Consider the following 6,000-nt stretch of genomic DNA (forward strand, 5'->3'; position numbering starts at 1 on the left):
TGGGTGAATGATGGATTGAGTGATAAATGGGTGAATAAGGGCTGGTCACTGAATGGATTTTTAGATGGACATATAGGTTGTCAGGCAGGTGGAGCGATTACAAATTGGGCGCAATTGATGACTAGCTGATAGGTTTCTTCGCAAATCATTTGGTGGACAGGTGCAGTGCTTTAAATGAGCCGGTACTGTCCGGTACTGAGTACCGTCACTTTTCTGTTTTGAGAGGGAGAGTACCGGCACTTCTCAAGAAAAGCGTAATACTTTTCATTAAACAGTACCGGCATTTCTCAGAATCAAGCAGGTACTCTTATGCAGAGTACCTGCACTTCTGTTTTTCCATTTCAAGCCCTGGACAGGTGAATGGATGAATTCATAGATGGAGAAATAGGATGGAGAATGAAAAGACAGATGAGTGATATGGAAGGGAGACAGACACATTGATTCATTAATCGCAGGATGGACAGACGGACAGCAGAAGGGGTTGATTCATACACGGATAAACATGTGGATAGGCAGATTGAATATTAGAAGTAAAATACGGGGTCAGATCCCACCTGCTTGTACCACGGTGACTTCTAAAGCAGGTTTTAGGGATTCTCAGGTGGGAAACGGGTTTACAATAATTTACACTGATCAATTCTGTTAGGATTACGAGATTACAAAACAACTTCATCCTCAAAACGCGCACATACATGATTAAAAAATATCGCGCAGCGTTTCGGATTAGGGGTCACGGCGCTCCCTCCCCCACAAACCCTCCAATGAGGGTGAGGAAGCGACTTGTAGGCAGGGCAGGCGGGGGCCTCTTTCCATTGGGCATGAAGGGAGCCGAGCACATGGCCGGGGGCTCGGGCAACAGTCCGCCTCATACGCGCTTCTCAGGGGCCGGCTGAGATGCCACCTCCGTCTCAGACCTTCCCCGGCAGTCTCCACTGTCAAAGCGCATATATTTACAGACTGCTGTCTCTGTGCTGTTTTCCAGCGGCCGCCGCTTTGACTCTTTACGATCGCCGCTGTGGAAGCCCACGCCACCCTTATGAAAATAGAGATATTAAACCATTTTAAAAATGCCTTTCAACAGTTTATATGTTGAAATTAAAAATAAGGAAAACATTGGTTTAAAATAGTGTAACGTAGCGCGGCACTCGTACAGGCAAGCCCAAAGTTTGGGTTTCAGGACGGAAGCAGCTGGAGAAAAGAACGTGTTACAGACTTCTGAAATTTAGCGCCAAGCAATCATTTCCACCCTGGCCGAGTTCAGCGCTATATAATAAGTCACTATATAAAAAGTACACTGTTTAGATCCCGAGAACATCTTAGATGGTAGGATATTCAGCAGACACGTGGGCTTCAGTACTAAAAGTGTATGCCTAACTGTGAGGCGGGGGAGGGTGCCGGAAAACACGACAGTTGTGGAGCACGGCGCTATACATTGCCTACGCCGAGGCCATGACTAGCGATGCGGTGGAACTCTGAGGACTAGGGGGTCTGACCCCCGGCAGAGCTACAGCAGCTCGGAAGTCTACTCAGACTTTATCCGAGCTTCGTGTCCTGCCGGAAAACATGTTAACGATAGCGCCAAAAAGTCTTTCAGGCGGTGGACTTGCGTTTTAACAAATATTGTTAACACAGCATAGAAACAGGTGGATCTATACATAGCAACAGATTGCACAGACAGAATGGCAGATCGAAGGCTGGTTAGATTGGCATTGATAGGCAGTAACACACATTGAAACGGATGGTTAGATACAAAGGCATATGCCGAAATAGGCACGGTTCGGTCTGTAAACAGAAAAGCTACTGTTGCATCGAAAGCGGATTATTTGTGATCAATTTGGCATATATTGTTTGGTTCTGAAAGGGCTGCATAACAAATTTAAAAAAAAAACATAGCGCCAAAATGCCTTCTCCCTGTGCGTGCGCTTTATGGTTAGTATGTGTAAGCAATGCGACAAATTCACAACATAGAGAGGTGGGGATAGGTAGGCAAAAGGATGGATGGATTGATGAATGGATCGACGTCGCGATAGCCCTCCCAGTAAACATAGATCAGATGTAATAAACTTGGCGTAAAGTTCCAAACTTTCTCCCGAGCGATCTGGTAGGAGAGGGACCGCACAGACTATTAAAACACAGCGCAGAGGCGAAACCAAAGCAGTGAACGGGGCTACTTACACGCCGCTTCGCTACAGCCTCTTTGTCTCAGCCCTTCTCTGAGCCCAGTGTGTTCACCCTGCGAGCTGTGAGGGGGCTGTGTGTGCTATTCCTGCCGCGCTGCTCATACTTGCACAGGAGGCGAGGCCTCGAGGGGCCTGCCCCGCCCCACACGGGGTGTGGCTGCCGGGCATCAGCCAGAGCCCCTCCCCCTTCAAGACCAGGGGAGAGGGTAGGTGGAGGTGCTGTGGAGCTGTGGAGAGGGGGGCAGGAGAGGGGAGAGAAATAAGAGACATCCAAGCAGTAGAAAGCAGGGCGCAAGGGGGATAGAAAATAACACAGCGTGACAGGAACTGAAACGAAAAGAGGAAACAGCAAGAAGGTGAAAACAGGACGAGAGATGGGTGGCCTGGGAGACAGCGACATTTTAAAATACTTGGGTCCAAGAAGCACCGCAAGAAATATGTTTTTGGGACAATGGTTGGCTAATACATGTTCATCCTCTATGGTCTGGGACTTAGCGCTGTAAGTGGACAGGTACTGTCCGGTACCGGGTAGCTTCACTTCTCTAGTTTGAAAATGAAGCAAGGGACTTAATAGGGAATATCGAAAAAACAGGATGTGCTCAGGTGTACACCACATGCGGAAGAATGGGAGCCGTGAGTGCAGGCAGTGCTTAATTTGTGTTTGTGGTTTCCGGTGCTGAGCACCGACACTTATTGTTGAGGGCCGGTGTACTGCCTCTTGGCGCTCCCCCGTCCGTATGTGTACCCCCTGCGTTGCTGTGGGTAAAAGACACACATAGGTAAGACGGAGGGTGAGAAAAACGAAAAAAAGTCACAATGGGAGAAAGCAGAAAGCTGCTGAAGTGGCAGGGAGCGGTTTTAATGGAATGGAGTGTCCCGAGATGGCTTCAGGATTACACTGCCTCAGTATTCCGTGTTCCCACATTTAGTTGCAGCAGCCGCGTGTTTAAGAGGAGGGCTTTGAGCACTGGCACCTTGTTATTTACAAATTAAGCACTGAGTGCAGGTTTGGGAGTACCACAATTTTTCGGAGCCGGAGAGCATATTTCCTCCTTCTTGATGGTATAGCTCATGCTTTCCTAGGTTGTTTGTGGCTGACAGGTAAAGGGCGGGGGCCTGGAGTGTGCGTTGCAAGCCCCATTCCCCATGCTTATCTCTAGAGCCCTTTCTTTGCCCAACTAACCTAAACAGGCCCGAGTGGGCAATTGTGCTGGGGATTAAGAGAGGCCTTCAAACTGGAGTGAACTGGAATTTACTGGGGTAGAGAGCGAGACCTTGGTGTCTCACTGAAGGCTCAAAGCAGTCGGCCCTCTGCAGGGCAGGCCTTTATTCAAGCATGACCTCGAGCGTGGAGGTCATTGTGTCATGGGAGAAGCTTCAGGCAACTTGGAAACGATAAAGTACTCCCAATTGAAATGTATGTTTATTACTATTTTTTTTAGTGCAGCCATTTCTAGTAACCCCCTTTTTATCTTGCACCTCGTGGATTTATTTGTTATGCTTTGTAAACCATATCTTCATATTTACAAATATGTCCTCTTAAAATATGTAAAATATTAATAAGGACCGCTGAAGAGCTGCCAGCAAGTAGCTAGCTCCTCTCCCCTTTCTTTTCTCGACATTGTAGATGGATGTCAAGTACATCTGAACTGGTGCTAATTTGATTGGGATTCTATGCTACATTGTAATTCCTGATGTGTTCTTGAAACATTTCTTGCTACAATGAAATTAAAGATTGCTTGGAATTGCTCTGGTTTAAGTCCTATGGCAGTGGTTCCCAACATTTTGACTTCTGTGGACCCCCGCTTTATCCTTACTGTAACATGGCCCCCCCCGAATCATTATTGAAATTCGGGCACCCCCCAACTGAGTCATTGCTGAAAGCTGAGGACCTAATCTGTCAATATTATTTAATTTTCAAAGCAGTCTCAGACCCTCTGAGGAGGCTTCGCGGACCCCCATGGGTCCCCGGACCACAGGTTGGGAACCACTGTCCTATGGTAACACGTTGTCAGAACCCCGTTCTGAGGGCCACAGAGCAGGCAGAGGCTAAGGGATAAACAGTGGGGGTTTTGCTTCTGATGTCCTTGGCCCGGGCCTACTATAGATTCTGAGCAACTGGGCCAAGTAACCCTTCTGCACTTGCTTCTCAGTAGTAAGCTTGGTGAAGCAGTCTAAGTCTGCCTCAGGGGAGGTGTGGATACAGATGAGTGAAAAATGCCTCACAATTTAAAATGCTTGCAACAGCAGCAATAAAGCATTGCCCTACAGATTGTCCAGCCAAATACTCACTTTTATAGAAAAAACGATGTTTTATTTCTAACCACACAAAGGAAGAATACAATATTCAGAAACGATTACGCAGTCATCCCTTGTGGTTCCCCGTCCCACTCAATCCTTGCATTAGTGATCGTGGTTATTTCTCATTCACCATTGATAACATCCAGGCAAGCCTCAATAGTAGTCTTATCTATAGAGTCCACTACAAATCTAACTTGAAGTCAATAGTGTTCCAGCTCTATGCACTTCAACTAGCTGCAAGTTCCCGCAGGGCTGACGGACCCAAAACAAGTCTTACTCGTATCGGTATGAGGGAAAAGTTACGTGTTCTTGAGTGCACCCCATCTTTGGGCGCTCGCAGCAGCTGCAGCCCAGACCAGGTAAATTGGCCGCTTGCAGACTAAGGGCCAGATGTAGCAAGCGTTTTGCATGGTGCAAACAGCGAATTTCGCTGTTTGCGCCATGCAAAACGTGCATCGTGATGCTCATTCCCATTTTGTTACTGACTCGCAAAATGGGAATGCGACTCGCAAATAGGAATGGGTGTTCCCCTTCCTATTTGCGATTCGCATTGTGATGTAGAATTGCTTTGCGACCGCGAAGGTGGTCGTAAAGCAATTCGCAGTTAGCACCCATTTCAAATGGGTGCTAATCCATTCGCAAAAGGGAAGGGGTCCCCAGGAGACCCCTTCCCCTTTGTGAATGGCTCTGAAAACATTTTTTCAGGGCAGGTAGTGGTCCTATGGATCACTGCCTGCTCTGAAAAAATGAAACAAAAACGTTTTATTTTTTCGAGTGTATTGCAACTCTGCAATACAAAAAAAAAACTGCTTTATTAAAAAGCAGTCACAGGCATGGTGGTCTGCTGTCTCCAGCAGGCCACCATCACTGTGAGTGCTGCGAATCACAAGGGGGTCGCAAATTGCGACCCTCCTCATTAATATTAATGAGGTGGGCCTTTGTGTCAGGGACACCATCCTGCATCCAGCATTGCGACTCGCAATTTGCGAGTCACAATGCCGGTTATACCTACATCTGGCCCTATGTGGCTCGGCAGGGTCATGATCTATCACTCGTGATCACACTTCTGCAACAACATGAGGTTTTCTGCAATTTCTCCTGTGGAGTGAGTGTCAGCTTGCACCTGATGGGGGTGGCTATGATGATCCCTCACTCAGGTGACAGTGCTTCCATGACATCTTCACTTCTTCAGCAGTGTGGAACAAGTTGCAGCTCTTAGTCTCCCGGTGACTTCCTTTAACATATGCGGTCCCCACAACTCACAGTTCATGGGCTCTGGCCCGGGCAGCATGATGAAGATTTCCACAATAGCTCCTTCTGGAATACGGGGTCATTGCCACACTTCCGCACAGGACTTCGACCCTTACCTCATGACATTCTTTTCCATGTCAGCCCCTCCTGGCATACAGGGTCGCTGCACGGCTACTGAGCAAGGCTTCTGCCCTTACATCACAGGACTCTTCCACACAGCTGTCTTCATGGCGGCCCTCTCCTTGCATACAGGAGTGGCCAAATTAGT

At 47.8% G+C, this 6,000-nt stretch overlaps 1 protein-coding gene across 1 annotated transcript in view; it reads right to left on the reverse strand.

Moving 5' to 3' along the window:
• The window catches only part of SLC38A3 (solute carrier family 38 member 3), a 269,690-nt gene extending 267,420 nt beyond the window's left edge, over nt 1–2,270 (reverse strand). The window contains exon 1 of the mRNA XM_069206822.1: nt 2,176–2,270. The gene's annotated coding sequence lies outside the window, so the exon portion shown is untranslated. The remainder of the gene's footprint in view (nt 1–2,175) is intronic.
• Nucleotides 2,271–6,000: the final 3,730 nt, after the last annotated feature.

Source organism: Pleurodeles waltl, chromosome 9, assembly GCF_031143425.1.
Source record: "Pleurodeles waltl isolate 20211129_DDA chromosome 9, aPleWal1.hap1.20221129, whole genome shotgun sequence".
In the NCBI taxonomy this organism is placed as follows: Eukaryota; Metazoa; Chordata; class Amphibia; order Caudata; family Salamandridae; genus Pleurodeles; species Pleurodeles waltl.